A 16,003-nucleotide genomic window follows, 5' to 3' on the forward strand; every position below is an offset into this window, starting at 1 on the left:
ACTCTGGTCCATCATCAGTTCTCTGCTTTGGGTGATTGAGTAGTTCACATCTCCCCAGGAACGGTGTCATACAACAAAATTCCAGGCTCACCACCAAGCTGCACAGGACAGAATTAGAGCAGTAGAGTGCAGGTTTGGGAAACTGCTGTAAGATACTAGCCATTGCCAGTGGACAAGGAAGAGCTGGGACTCAATCTCAACCTCACTAGGCTAGCGGACACAGTTCCTGAGCGAATGACAACAGGTCACTGTGGAAGTGGCCAGTGGAGACACCAGGGAGGAAGCTCTGTCCCAGGCTGCACTGAGGTCTTCCCAGCTCCCACAAGAACAGTTTCCAGCACCCAGTGGCTTTCCCGGCACAATATTCCAAATACTTCCACAAAAATAGATCAAAAGCCTAAAAGGCAGGTCAGGTTGATCTACTACCTGGGTCAGTGGTCCTACTACCTTGCTACCAATTTATGTCCTAGTTCATTTCAATTATTGTGGTAAAATACCTCAGTCAAAAGCAACTGAGGGAACAAAGGCTTTATTTACCTCATGATTCCATGGTACAGACTGCAAGGAAGTCACAGCAAGCTTGGTACGGCAGCTCGCTTCACACCCACAGTCAAGAGCACAGAGAAATAGACCCATGCACGCACGCACGCACGCACGCATGCACGCACAAATTTATTCACTTGCTTGCCTGTCCTTAGCGGGATTTCTTCACTTTGTAAACAGACCTGGTCTCAAACTTTGGGTCATGGCTCCTTTTGGGGATCAAATGACCCTTTCACAGGAGTTGCCTAAGACCATCCGAAAACAGGTATTTCAGATTCATGAAAGTAGGAAAATTAGTTATGAAGTAGCAACAAAAAAACAACTATGGTTGGAGGTCAACGCAACATAAGGAACTGTATTAAAGGGTCACAGCATTAAGGAGGTTGAGAACCACTGCTTTAGAGAGGCTGGGGCGATGGCTCAGTGGTTAAGAGCACTAGATGCTCTTCTAGAGGGCCAGGGCTCGATGTCTAGCACAGACATGGAAGCTCATAACCCACTGTAACCCCAGCTCCAACTTTCCGAAATTTCTGCTGTAGCAGAAGCTGAATCCTGATGCCTCCCTGTGAGACCGCCATGTCAGCAGAGTGTTCAGGAGTGTGTTTTGTATATAGAAAGCGTTCAATTCGTTGCAGAGGTTTTTACTCAATGAGCATTACGTTCTTTGGTTTTCTAGGCTCTCAAGTCTACTCACATGTTTGCATCATGTGCATTTTGCCTCCTCACAGTGGCAGACAGACATACTAACAGTGTTACAGGTTTATTAGACTCAGAAGCTTCCTCATATGTTTGGGTATAATTAAACCCCAGTTGTCTCTGCTGCCCCTGTTCCTCCATTTTGAATGTCAACCATATGTCAGTGGAAATCTGACACTATATTGACAGCCATCTGTAGTTCATTGACTTAAGTTCTGCTCAGTCAAACTTACTCATTCTAGGGGGTGGGGTGCTGAGTGCAGGGGACAGCTGGATGGCTGTGACTGCCCATGCTTGTCATCCCAACATTTAGGAAGCAGATGCAGGAAGATCGCCATGAATTTGAGGCCAGCTGGAGCTCCACAGTGCAGCCTGGGAGTTCAAGGCTATCCAGGGTCATACACAGAGTACGTCTTAACAAAACAAAATGACTGAAGTCACTTTTTTTTGAACATGGGAATAAGAGAAATTCAGTCTGAATTTCTAACCTCACTAATTTTTGGTCACTTGGGCCATTGGCAATGGTCCTCAGCCATAGGAGGAGTTCTTCGTCCCTAGTTTCAGCTATGATGATCTATACAAACAGATGTTTTCATCCATCTCCCCTGGAAGGCCACCCAGGTTCTCTAAGATTAACACATGAACAGATGTCACTCACATAAGCTCTTTAAACTTCCTGGCTTCCTGCTATTTAATTTCCTTAAAATTTGACCTATTTACCAAAATAAAATTTATGCATTTAAGACAGAAATTACAAACTTTTCTATGTCTCTGTTGAAAAGCTGCATGGGTTGTTGAATGGCTTCTGGGGGCCCGCCCCTTCCTGGGTGCTGCTTTACAACATTTTAGACAGTAAACATCTCTCGGTGGGGTCCGAGACATGTTTTAGGCATGTCCGTGCAGTGGTACTTCTCTCTGGCAATTTGTAAAAGCTGTTGAAGAACATGTAGACTTAGTCACCGTGATTATTCATATAACACCATACATAGTCTGCACAGGAAACAAGAATGCAGAAAAGAAAGCAAAAGGGCCTGCTTTCAGAAGGAAGCTTTGAGTTCAGTGTCTGTTTAGTGCTAACTCATAAACACAACATGTTAGCAAGTTTGAAATGTAATTGAAGTGTCTATTTGCATATTTAGCAGAAGAGAAGCACACTCATTAAACACACCGAGTTACACAAATGCCTTCACATCATCTACTGCACCCCTGCCCTGCTGATCAGTGCCAAGCAAGACCTACCGACGGGAGCTCTCGACAGTACGTGGGCTGCTCCAAACCCAGGCCTTATGAGGAAAAACCATAACTCCCATCAGCTCTTGTCTTTCCTCTTTGAGAAGAAGGGAAAATTTAGACCTGACAGCCCTGGGAATCTTTTTAGTGACATTGGAGACCGTAGATGGTAAATGTAGGAGTCCTTGCCTCTGAGATGCTGCCATCCCTTGTGTTTTGGGTTTGTCACTATAAAAGATGAACCACAGGAAGGCCCACAGTGTCCAGAGCTCTCCTGTGACATTACTAGCTTCATCGATGAATGAACTCAGTGACGACATTTCCAATTTTCAGAAGTCAGGTGTGCTATCTCAAAGCAGGATCAGAGGGTATCCACTGAGGCATCCCCCAACTCCCTTTCGTGCTGTGGGATTATGCACAAGTGTTGTAATAGGTCCTTCATGGCCCTGGCTTCTGGATGACCTCAAAGAACAGATCTGCCTGTCAGCTCTCTCTCTCTCTCTCTCTCTCTCTCTCTCTCTCTCTCTCTCTCTCTCTCTCTCTCTTTCTGTTCCACTGGAACAGAAAAGATGTTTAGCTGTGGTCCTCCTGTTCCTTAGCAGTTCCTTGGTACCACAAATTCAACAGCTCATCTTGGCTGGTAGCTGATGCTTAAGCTCATCCACAATCCATTCCCTCATTTAGGAGAAGCTCCCCAGAGAGAACCATCAGCATCCTCCACCTGTACCTGAGGTGGATGAAGCTCCTTTATCCCTCAGCTCCAGCAGCTGTGTGAAGAGACAGGCACATGAGAAATCTGCCCTTTTAGGATTCAGGATGCCAATAATTGCAGGGCTGCTCGTGAGCGCCTAGCCGCAACTCATAAAGAAGTGCTCTGTCTCCACCAAGCCAGGTTGCAAGGCCATGCGGCTGATGTTCCTTCGGGTAACTGGAAGACACCAAAGCTTACACATGACAAAACATAGTCCATTATGTAAAGGTTCCAGCTGAGCCTCTGGGTCCAGCCTACCCTGGGTCAGTTCACCACACAGCATTACAATGAGTTCCCGGTAGCTATTGTGTGTAAGTCAGTTGCAGTTGGGCTTTTGAGACTTAATCTTGGTAAAGCTCTTAGAGAAGAATTCACAAGCTGACTCATTTCTTAGATGTTGCTTATGACAGTTCTGTAAGGGAGGTGACATATGTGGGAAGCAGTGAGTGATTTGGGAAGGAGGCGAGGATGGCCAGGAGCCAGCGGTGAGTGGATTGAGGATCAGGATCAGAAAGCTGAGGGGGTAACAGGGTGAACAGAGGGATTTGATGAATGACTGTATAGTGTAGGGCCCTGTGTTTGGGTCTTCTCATCATTCCTCAAGACACGCCAGGCAAGGATGGAGGTCTCTCTAATTATACTTGGCATTCAGGCTATGTCCTTGACTGTTTTTGTCCTGGGGTCACAGGATTCTCTAGATCTATAAATTTTATATTTGTTTATAGAGCCCAGTGTTCATGACTGCTTGAAGGCGAACACATTCTTCCTCCTTACCTGAATTCTCTGCTTATAACATTTATTTTGACCTAAGAGGTCTTCTAGCCTGGTTGCCAACATTGTATTTTATGTATTAATATTACTAGGAAAATGCTGAAATACTCCCAGGAAGTGACTCACAGGAGACTGAAATGTCCAAGTTTCGAGTATAATTTTGTTCTTTACAAACCAAACGACAAACAATTTTTTTTCCTCAGAAACTCCTTTTAGAAAGCACGAAAGTTGTATTTCACAACAAAATCTGTGCTGGACAAAGAAAGCTCTTTTGTTCTTGTTTGTTTTGATTGATTTGGAGAAATTTGGCCAAGGTCTGTACCATCTTACAAACTGACAATGATTTACTCAGGCACTAATTACCTCGGAGACTTGGTTGGTACGGAGCTAGGTGGAAGGGCTCTGTTCACACTGGAGCTAGAGGAACTGTGGTTGTTGTTGCTGTCTCCTGTTGTTTTAGAGTCCTGAACACAGAACATGTACTGTCTTAGTTACTGTTCTATTGTTGTGATAAGACCAAGACCAAAGCAAGGTACAGAACAAAAAGTTTATTCGGCTTCACTACAGAGGGCAGGCCCGTGACCATCTGTCAGGCAACATGGCAGCAGACAGACATGGTGAGGGATCAATAGCTAAGAGCACAAATCCTTAGCTTCAAGTAGAAGGCAGAGAAACAGAGCTGGGAATGGAATAGCCTTTGAAGCCTTAAAGCCCATCTCCCAGGAACACACCTCCTACAACAAGGCCATACCCCCTAATCCTTCCCAAACAGTTTCCACCACCTGGGCACCAAGTATTCAAATACATGAGCCTATGGGGCCATTCTCATTCAAACCACCAGGCCTTCGATCAGTAGACTTGTGATTGAATGAATATTAAAACAAGTAGCGTAAATGGTACTTGAGATCTTGTAAGATTTTCTTTTAAATGCTTATCAGTTGAAGTTCATTTTGCAGAACCAGAAGCCTCTGTGAAGAAGAGAGGGTCAAGTAATAGGCTGGGGGACCTTGCTGACAGGTTGACAGGTATCCTCACCTCCAGAGGGACAGTGGCAGCAGACAGTTTCAGAGTCAGTATAAAAGCTTTGCCAAAGCCAAGGAGGAAGCTAATACCAAAGGTGTCTGAGAAAGCTGGGTTCTCATTAAGGAAAATCTTTTAAGTTCAACAGAGTCTTGGTTTTAGGAAGGTTTGAAAGGTGTGGAAGCTGAGCAAGGTGTTTAGAAATTGTGCCTTGGGGGTTGGGGATTTAGCTCAGTGGTAGAGCACTTGCCTAGCAAGCACAAGGCCGTGGGTTCAGTCCCCAGCTCTGAAAAAAAATTGTGCCTTGGCAGAACCCAGGAAAGCCTGGAAGCCCCACAACCTCTCTGTGACCTGGGTAGTGCTTGCAGCTTCCTATTCTGTCAGGATTCAGTAAACCCCTCCTCAGGGTGGAAGTCAGTGAAGAGGCTGTCATAAAATGGCAGCATGTGGGAATCAGGAAGAACCTCAATCTCCTCATAATGTTTGAGATGTATTTAGCATGTTTTGCTATTAGATTTTCTGCTGGTGTCTGAAGGCTTTGCACTGTGCTCAGCCTGAATTCCTATTCCCTGCCAGGGTCTGAGACTCAGTGGGAACTAATATATGTTGACTAGACAAGCGGAAGATTCCCACTTCCTGATTTACCAGTAGAGAAGGTGACATACAAGGACTCACTACACTCAATTACTTATACTTAATACACAGATGATTAGCATTCAATTTTACTAGGTGTGATTATTGTTTCTTTTTTTTTTAATTTGACACAAGCTAGGGTCACTTGGGAGGAGGAATCTCAATTGAGGTGATACTGTCATCAGATTGGCCTGTAGGCAACTCTGTGGAATCATTTTCTTGATGTTCATGAGAGACCAAGTCACTGTGGTAAGTGCCACCCCAGGGCTGCTGGTTCTGAGTTAAAAGAAAGGCTGAAGAAGCCAGGGTGAGCAAGGTAGTGGATAGCATCCCCCAATGGCAGGGAAAGGGTCCCTTAGTCCCCCAGTGCTGACCTGACTAAGACAAGGAGGATGGTGTTACATCTCAGCCCCAGTATCCCTCCCTGTCAGTGGCCTCTTCTCATTTCCTCTTCTAGGGTGCTGGGGAAGGGCTGGATCTTCAGCCATCCAGCCAGATCCTGGCCTCTCTGGCCTTCGCCACTTTTGTGCTAAGGAGAGGAAGCTAGAAGCAAAGCTGCGAGCAAAATTCTAAAATTAGGAAGGCTAGTTTTCCCCAAAATGGTACCATGATTGGGATTGAAGAGCCTGTTCCGCAGCCAAGAGCTTATGCTGCTCTCACAGAGGATCGGTCTTCAGTTCCCAGCACCCAAAACAAGGGGCTTACATCTGCTGGTAAGGCCAGGTCCATGGGATCTGATGCCCTCTTCTGGCTTCTGCAGGCACTGCACACACACACACACACACACACACACACACACACACACACACACACACACTTAAAATAAAAATGAAATATCTCAAGTATAAGTACAGTTATAAAACTTAGTACTATGGAGAAATTCCACTCAGTACCCCAGATACATTCTTTTTTTTTTTTTTTTTTTTTTATTAACTTGAGTATTTCTTATATACATTTCAAGTGTTATTCCCTTTCCCGGTTTCCGGACAAACATCACCCTCCCCCCTCCCCTTCCTTATGGGTGTTCCCCTCCCAAACCTCCCCCCATTGCCACCCTCCCCGCATAGTCTAGTTCACTGGGGGTTCAGTCTTAGCAGGACCCAGGGCTTCCCCTTCCACTGGTGCTCTTACTAGGATATTCATTGCTACCTATGGGGACAGAGTCCAGGGTCAGTTCATGTATAGTCTTTAGGTAGTGGCTTAGTCCCTGGAAGCTCTGGTTGCTTGACATTGTTGTACTTTTGGGGTCTCGAGCACCTTCAAGCTCTTCCAGTTCTTTCTCTGATTCCTTCAACGGGGGACCTATTCTCAGTTCAGTGGTTTGCTGCTGGCATTCGCCTCTGTATTTGCTGTATTCTGGCTGTGTCTCTCAGGAGCGATCTACATCCGGCTCCTGTCGGTCTGCACTTCTTTGCTTCATCCATCTTGTCTAATTGGGTGGCTGTATATGTATGGGCCACCTGTGGGGCAGGCTCTGAATGGGTGTTCCTTCAGTCTCTGTTTTAATCTTTGCCTCTCCCTTCCCTGCCAAGGGTATTCTTTTTCCTCATTTAAAGAAGGAGTGAAGCATTCACATTTTGATCATCCGTCTTGAGTTTCCTTTGTTCTAGGGATCTAGGGTAATTCAAGCATTTGGGCTAATAGCCACTTATCAATGAGTGCATACCATGTATGTCTTTCTGTGAGTGGGTTAGCTCACTCAGGATGATATTTTCCAGTTCCAACCATTTGCCTACGAATTTCATAAACTCGTTGTTTTTGATAGCTGAGTAATATTCCATTGTGTAGATGTACCCCAGATACATTCTAATCCCCATGGATCTGCTTCCTGTCAGCAATTTCATTCATTTCCACTGTAATCTCCTTTCAGAAATGTTGGACCATCAATTTCCCCACCATTTTCATTCCGTTTTTCCCAGTGCCTGGTAAGTCAGCAGCACAACAGTAAACTGTGTTTTATCTTATCGATTTGATTTTGTGCAATGCTGTATGCTTCCATATATCCTGCAGACCAAAAAAAAATGTTCTGGAAACCATTTCTCAATTCTAAAAGTAAGTTTTTGGTAAACAGTCTCGGATTCAATCTGGAATAAATTTTTATTTTGAACTATTGATGAACATATTTTTGGCTTCTGAGCAGGCGTGCATTCTCTGCTGAGTATTTACTTGAATGTTCTTGCTTGAGTCAACATAATTACATTTTATTTGGTTTACTTCAACTCAGCTATAAGATGTTATTCTACTAATAGCTGTTAGGACCTGACCTATAGTGATCTGCTAGGCATTTCAGGCATGATCCCTAACTTTGAAAACTAGCAGCCTGGTTGGAAAAAAATAGAGGAAATTTAAGCTAATTTGTGAGCCAAATGTAGTATTCTGGGAAAGCCAGGGGTAAGCCTGAGGCTACTACACCATAATCCCCTCCTACACTGTGGCAGACATTACTAATCACTGCTGTATGATCGCTGTGCCAGGGTGGTCCTGGAATCATTTTCATCAGTCACTACCAATTGATCAGGATCAGCATGCTAACTAAGTCTCCTAGCCACCTCTGGGATAGATTGCATAACTTCTCAAAGGGCTTCCAATTGGAAGAATTCTGTCTGGGTGTGTGCCTGCAGGCTTTGTGCTTAGAAACTTAAGTAGCTTGGTGATTACAAGATCTGTTACTCGGGAACGAATTCAAGCCACATGGACCTTCAGTGGATTGTATTTTTTTCTTCAATCAACTCACATCATGAATTCATGTAGTATTGTGAAGAAGCATTTGGGAGAGGAATCAGAAAGTTCTGAAATCTCTCATTTAGATAAATGTGTGAAGTGAAGAGACCCCCGAAGGGTAAGTAAGATTTCACTGTCGTCTGCCACTAATATTGTTTGTTGGTCAATGGCCAGCTTTCTTTGGGAATTTGAACTTCATCGTGAGGACAGGGAGAGAGAGAGTTATAGCATTTTAATAACAGTTTCCCATAATTATCCAAGTCATCAAACTGGTGTCAATAACGAATGAAAGCATAATGGTTTTGCTTGAATTTGATGGTTGAAGTCTGACCCTGGACCCCTTCCTCAGTCTTAGGGAAAGTCCTGGAATACCTGCCAGGATTATCTGTGACCAGGGGACGGAATCAGAAACTGCCTAGCCTCGAGACTCGTTGGCCCTCCCCCATCTGAACAGATAGAGTCACAGTAACGAATGTGGGTCAGCGTATCTGACTCAATGCCTTTGTGCTGGGCTCTGCTAGGGGAAGATGCTAGGGCGGGGCGCGTCTGGGTTGGATCTTAGTGTGAAGGGAGCATTGAGTTAAGGCCCGGTGCTGCCTTAATAAGATAATAGCGCTCACTGGAGATTACTTCTCTTGGGGGAATGTCAAAGGCGAGAAAGCGAGGGTGCTTTGTTATGGTTGAGACTTCTCACTTCCCGCCCTCTCATGAGGTCCTGTTTTGAGAACTTCTGTGCAGCCCACATGATTACTTTCACATTACTCTGTTCTCAGTAGCACGGGACAGTGTGAGGTTGCTTCTGTATATATACAGTGAGGAATGAATAACCGTCTGGTGGGGCTCGGAGGCCAGATTTTTAACTTCAGTCTGGTTTTAGTGTTTTGACATTTTCTTCCCGACACCAGCTCAGTGACACATTAAAAGCTTTCAAGGCCTGAGTTTATTGCTGCTGCCATGAGAATGGCTCACAGGAACCTGCACTTTAGTGAAACGTCAGCCATGAAGCTTACCGTTTGGCTAACACAAATGTCAAACTGGTGCCTGTAAGGTGAGGCGGATGTTGGTCATGGAGACAGGGAGTTGGGCGATACCTGTTGTCTGGTCATCGTATTGGGTCTGGAGTGAGGTATGCTGGGCTGTGTTGGGGAGGCCTGGGAGCCCTTCACATGGTCCTCACCCAGACAGCTTAGGGTTCAGGCCCCCTGGAGATAAAAGGCAAAGATAAAAGGCAAGTGAAATCAGTTAACACACCTCCCTTCTGATGGCTCTCTCCTAGGTAGCTATGCCAGTCCGGAAAGTCCGTTCTGTGATCGATTTTCTTAATGAGTTTTCTCAGCTCAAGGGCATTGGATCAGCTGTGGGTGATCTAGGCTTTATCATGGTACTGGTAAGAAGCAAAGGACCTTATGGATAAATACACTTGGCTGAGATACAACACTGGAAGCCATTATCTCCAACTTTAACCCAAGCTACAGCGGATGAACAGAAGTATTAACATTTCTTTAAAATGGGAAAGTGAAAGGCAACCAGAACTCATAGGCCCCAAGCTCTGGAGTTCTGAAAGCCCTGCATCTTCTTGTCTGAGTCCTTTGTCACATTTCACATCTGCCTGGTTTGTAGATCTGTGTCCTAAATGGCTAAGTCTACCCACTGGACATGAATGGGCCTGCCCTTCCTGAGTCTTGTACAATGGAAGGCAGTTCTAGAGCCTGCACTCAGTAAACATGCCTTCCTGAACCACCTCAGGCCTGCACTTGAGAGACGGCAAGAGGGTCCTGAAGAGGACCATGTGCTCCTTGCTGCTCCTGCCCCTGGGCTCCTGCTTGTCCCAAAGAGTCAAGTCATATCAACTCCTCCTCCCCCTCCCTGTCTCCCTTCCCCTTCTTCCTCCCCTCCTCTCCCTGCTCATCTTCCCCTCCTCTTTCTTCTCCCCTTCTCTTCTTCTGCCCCCTTCCCCTTCTCCCCTCCTTTATGGCTTCAGGTGCTTTGCTGATTCTATTTATTCCCATGATTATCCATCTGTCTTCCCCTCAGAAATAAAAACAACTTGGGGAAGAAAGAATTTATCTGGCTTATGAAGTGACAGTATATCAGTGAGGGAAGCCAGCAGAGGCATTCACAGCAGGAACCTGGACAAGAGAACTACAGCAGGGACCATGGGGGATCCAGTCTGCTGTCTTGCTCCCAGGCACTCACATTTAGCTATACGTACACCAAGACTACATGCCCAGGGGTGGCACCATCCATAGTGTGCTTGGCCACCCCATATCAATCAGCAATCAAGAAAATATCACTCCAACATGCCCATAGGCCAATCTGATGGAGGAGGTTCCTCACCCCCTCTTTCCAAGTTGGCTACCAAGATTAGCTGTCATACTATGGGATACACATTGTTATGGCGCTGAAGGTAGTGGAAGAGAAGTGGGAATGGGCTTTGCAATGTGAAGAAGGCTATCTACTACGAAGGGTCAAGGTTATCCACCACAGAAAGTCAAGACTATCCACTACAGAGAGTCTTGTAAAAGTTCACTGTCTTTAGCACGAATCATTTTGCCAGTTTAAGTGGGTTACTGATGTTATTAAGTGATAGACACTGCAAGATTTCTTACAGGGGTCTCAAAGGAAGCAACGGCTACAAGGAATCCTTGGATGATAACAGTTTTATCATGTGGCCATAGCCCACTAAGTACCACTATGATGACATCTTCCTCACTAAAGCCTGTCCTGACTATGCTCACACAACATCGAAGCAGTTGGGTGGTTATGTAGCCATTTGGGCTAGGTATTTTACATAGTTTAGAGCTCTAGACTCAGTCATAAGTCAGAACAGGTCCTTTCAGCTCACCTCTTTGCTATGCTGCCCACAAATAATGTATGTAATCCTGAGGCCCTGGAAATAACATAGCAAGTGGTCCTGGGCCAAGAGCTTTGGAAGGAGGAGAAACGGGTAGTGATTGAGGCATATGGTGGGAAAAGAGATCATTCCTTCTAGAATCTCTGAGAGATCAGGAGGCTGAGACACAGCTGGACTTGCAGCTAAAGTTGGACGCAAGCTCCAATAAATGAAGTTGACAGATTAGAGTCCAGAGTCAGGTGGCCAGATCTCCAGAGTGTTCGCAAGCTTCAGTGAGCATGAGCCTTCTCAGAGGTTGGCCCAAGTTTAGAATCAGCCATGCTGCACTCCACAAGCAGCTACAGAGCCACACCATAGGTGACATCATCACTACCTGTGGCTGAATTCCAGACAGCAGTAAGAGAACTGTTGACATTTGTCCAAATACAGATACTCGACATGTAGCCATTGGTTTCACTCAGAACTCAACAACTGCTTTCTAAATGCCCACTGAAGAGCAGGGACCATGCTTCAAACTTAAAGAAAAACATGGCTTTGTGCTTTTCCCTATGAGCTTTGAGGTCAGGCAATGGTTCTTTACTAGGACATATCTGTCTCCTGGGAACACCTGACAATCATTCCAGTTGCTATTTCTGGGGAAGTGCAGGTAAAGGGCATGTAGCTAGCAGAGGTGCAAAGTGCTACTAAATACATTGCAAGCCTAGGAAAACTTCCCCAACAATATCTAGCCCAGTAGATCCAGTGGTATAGAGACTGAGAAGTGGAATCCACATGTTTACATGCAGAGACAATTAAATGTTGTGAATTATAATATCAGACTTCTCAAGATGCCCTGGAGTTTCTGAGGTAGACTCCAGAGGGCACAGGGAAGGAGCCCAGAGAGGGCTTGAAGGAAGAGAAGGTATTACTCTGGCCGATGAGGTAACAGTAGATAGCAGTGAGCCAAGGCCAGGACATGAAATATTACAGCCTCTGAGGCCCTGAGAGGTTGTCCAGTGTTTAGAATATGGTTCTACTCAGCTCCAAAGCCCATCTTTTGTGTAACCACATGAAAAGATAATTATACACCAGCCTTACCCACTAAGAGGTCACATTGTGAACATTCAGTCCTACTTCCAGGTCAAGACAATCTCTCTAGTCAAGGTCCTGCTTGAGTATGTGGTTGAGAACGTACCAATTACAGACAAGCTCAGTGTCGACTCCAATGTGTCTTCTAGCTTTGTCATGTCTGTCTCACCTAGAAGGGTTAAGATCAAGGGAAGGAAATCGTCTTGCCCCAAGAGCTCTGAGGTTCACCCTGAGTACAGGAAGGTTAAAATCCTACAAGTCATGTGTTCTTTTCAAGAGAAGTCTGAGGTGATCAAGAGCCTGGGAAGCACTCCAGAGATTCAGCCTTTTCACACAGGTGGTCACTGGCTACTAACATTTCCTCCCTCTGGGCCTGTCACTTAGAAGTGAGCTCAGTCAGCCAGGGATTTAACATTAACAGAAGGTCAGTGTTTGTGCATATAGGATAAAATGTACCAAGAGTTACTTACAATTCTGGTTGCTGCAGCAAAGAGATTTTCCTGAAACCCCGGCCTTCCAACCTCCTTCTATGGCATGAGATAGGGTTCCAAGGACATAATGTGCTTGGTAAAGGGTCAAACCATTACAAAAACAACAACGTGAAAGCTCAGAGCCTCCAACCAGGCAGGCTGCTTGTCAGAGCACAGCTCCATTTGCAGAAGTGCTGATGTGCATTTTTGCAGCATCCTATAAAATTGTGGCGAGAGAGGGAAATTTGTATTGGGTGTCTTCCACTCGTCAGCTGAGTTTCCATTACTCTGCTTGCTGGACGCTGGCGATCGGCTGGCTGACTGCGGCAAAAGCCAAGCCTGGAACTCACATCCAAGTATGGAAGGCTGCCAGGAAGGTGGTGACACCTAGACAGGGGGCCATGCGACATTCCCCCAGTCACTGGATACAGCTGCAGAAGACACGACAGGAGAGGTAACAGCAGAGGCCACTCCTTGCCCCATCAGTTGAGAAGAAAATAAATTCATCGAAGGGCAGGGATGGCCAGTCACTCAGGACCAAAATGTTTACAGAGTTCCTAAGAGAGGAAGCACATATCCCCTGGTGTAGTGGTGTGCTTGCCCCTGGAGCCTGGTCATAAGCCTGAGATGAAAGGGTGCTTATGTAAGACTGGAAACTGTGTCCCATGATGAGGAAACATGGGGCTGTTTTGAACCACTGCCTCAGCATTCTTTAACAATTAGTGTAATTTTTAGGTTATGGCCCATGTTCTAGGAAGAAAAGGAGAGGGGGGGGAAGGGGAGGGAGAGGGATAGAGAGAGATGGGGAAGAGGAGGGATAGGGGGAGAGGAGGGAAAGAGGGAGGGGTGGGGATGAGGAGGGAGAGAGGAGAAAGGAGAGAAGAGGAGAGGAGAGGAGAGGAGAGAGAGAGAGAGAGAGAGAGAGAGAGAGAGAGAGAGAGAGAGAGAGAGAGAGAATGAATGTATAGGAGTGTCTTGGGCTGCTCTGCCAGCCTGTTAATGCCCTAGGAAGATGCACTTATAGACTTGAGCCACATAATACTTCAGAGTTCTGGTTCCCAGGATGAAACTGTCAGAAATCTATTTCCTTACTCTCCCACATAGATGCGACCCTCCTGTAATATACACCTCGATAGCTTTCTGTCACTTCTATGAGGACACTGCAATGTACCTGGATGGCCATTGTCTGAGGTCCTTCCTTGATCAAATCCTTGAATCTCAGGTCCCTGCGGCAGCTGGAAACTGTCTGAAATGCACATTGAACATTCATGGACAAGACCTAAGTCACTGACGTGAGAGGTGAGTCAAGAGTCACCAAGGGGCAGTGCCTGCCTGCTCTCAGCCTTGTGCACATGAGTGACTGGGTGTCTCTGTGTTTGTTTGTGTGTAAGCAGTGTGGTGTCTAGGTGGAGTCTGGGCAAGGCTGACAGCCACTGTGTCACAGTCAACTGAGGAGCAAGTCATAGCAAATCCCAGGAAGACGCTGCAGCAGGGAGCAGTGTGCATAGAAGAAGGGTATCGCTGTTGGATCCTGGAGGGGGCTGGGGATGCAGAGTGAAGGCGGAGCCCTGGACTTTTGTGTTCTGCCCATGCTCAGTGCTGAGGGGAGCATCCCCTGACCCTCACACTAATGCCTATCTCCCTTACAACCAACAACTGGAACTCAGTACAGACCGGAAAAGCATTGCAAAGTGAGGGCAGAGGAGAGGGCTGCCCTTGTCCAAGTCTCGGGAAGGCAGAGTGAGTTTGGAGAGAAACCTTGGGCTTTGGGTAGTGATGTCGAAGCTGTGGGAAGATTCCAGAAGCTAGGATCTCTTTTTAAATAGTAAAATTTATTAAAATCTTCTACATGGCTGATATTGGAAGATTATTTCCATACTATTGTGTCTCTTCACACTCTACTGTACAGGAAAAAAAAGAACACTGAGTTCAGAGTCAGAAAATACAGTCAGGGCTCAAGCCCAAGTCTACGAGAACTCAAGGAAGGTTTTTTATTTCTCTATCCTTTCTGCACTTCACTCACCGCCCGCCTCCCATTTCATTGTCTATAAAACTAAAGGGGCTGAGGACAGATGATAAGTAACCATCCCAAGCCTGACATTTTATAATACGATACTAGTCTGCTGTGCCATGAAACTCTTCACAAAGATGGTACCCTCTTCTCTTTGGGCCACTGCCTGTCCCTTGTGTGTCCCTTCTTTATATTATTTATCTTTTATATTCTGTAGAAGACACAATGATGATGATGATGATGATGATGATGATGATGGTGATGATGATGGTGATGATGATACAAATTGAGATGTATCTCTTAATCTCTAGCATAGGTTCTGATTTGCTTCAGACCACAACCATCATTAGTCTGACTCACGGATGCCTTTTCTCCTTCACAAAAGTTATATGAGCACATTACTCGTTTGGCAATTTTTTCAGGTATATTTTTACTATTATTTACACTGTGGGTACTAAAATAGAAGACTTAAGGATACTGACTATGTTAGCGCTTCAATAAACCCAGTCAGTGTCCATTAGGTATGGCATACATATAGTACTCGTTTGTTCACTGACCACAAATAGCCGTATAAACGACAAGGTGAGTTTATAATGTTGCCCTAATTGCATAACAATAGGAATGCGAAGTCGCTAGGATCTCTTTAAATGCTGTCTAGGGAAGGCTAAAGGTCACACAGCCAGCCCTGATTGCACATAACAGGAAATTGTGGCTCTGGGAAGCTACCTGATTTACAGGGCATCGCACAGTTCCTCAGTGGCAGCACAGGGTTCTAAAACTTGTGTCTCATGACTAGCTACAGGGCTTTTCCTTATCATCCTAGGCTACTTTTCTTCCAACAATTGCCCCTTCCCCCACAGGTGTGTTATTTCTTTGTAAACTCCTACGTTCAGATTCCTGTAAAACACTCTTGTCCTAAAAATGAGATGCTGAAATACAAGAGGGTAAAAGCATGTCTTAACTTTGAAAAGTATTTGTAATCGACAAAACCCATAATATAGTAGAAATTTCATGCAGAAATATATCAGTGGTATGGTCTATAAAAGGGATAAGACTTGGGGAAAATGAGTTTTCTCTAGAAACACAATTGATGCTAACACACTGAAACCCTAGCCGTTAGGTATTAGCAGTCAAAGAAGCTGAGTTCTTGTTTGATGCATAGGGATTTGGGGAAGGGGTGCAACCAGGTCCACAGCAGCCACGATGATGTAACGACAACAGATGCCTTCATGTCA

At 45.4% G+C, this 16,003-nt stretch overlaps 1 long non-coding RNA gene across 2 annotated transcripts in view; it reads left to right on the forward strand.

Moving 5' to 3' along the window:
- The first annotated feature begins 8,253 nt into the window (after window positions 1–8,253).
- LOC103690969 (uncharacterized) overlaps window positions 8,254–16,003 on the forward strand; it is a 47,812-nt gene continuing 40,062 nt past the window's right edge. The window contains exons 1-2 of one of the 2 annotated variants that reach the window (XR_005497982.1): window positions 8,254–8,483; window positions 13,980–14,056. This is a non-coding gene — a long non-coding RNA (uncharacterized LOC103690969). Of the gene's footprint in view, window positions 8,484–13,681; window positions 14,057–16,003 lie in introns of those variants that run through there. The other variant, XR_589936.4, reaches the window with a different exon arrangement.

The sequence above is a fragment of the Rattus norvegicus genome, chromosome 1 (assembly GCF_036323735.1).
Source record: "Rattus norvegicus strain BN/NHsdMcwi chromosome 1, GRCr8, whole genome shotgun sequence".
In the NCBI taxonomy this organism is placed as follows: Eukaryota; Metazoa; Chordata; class Mammalia; order Rodentia; family Muridae; genus Rattus; species Rattus norvegicus.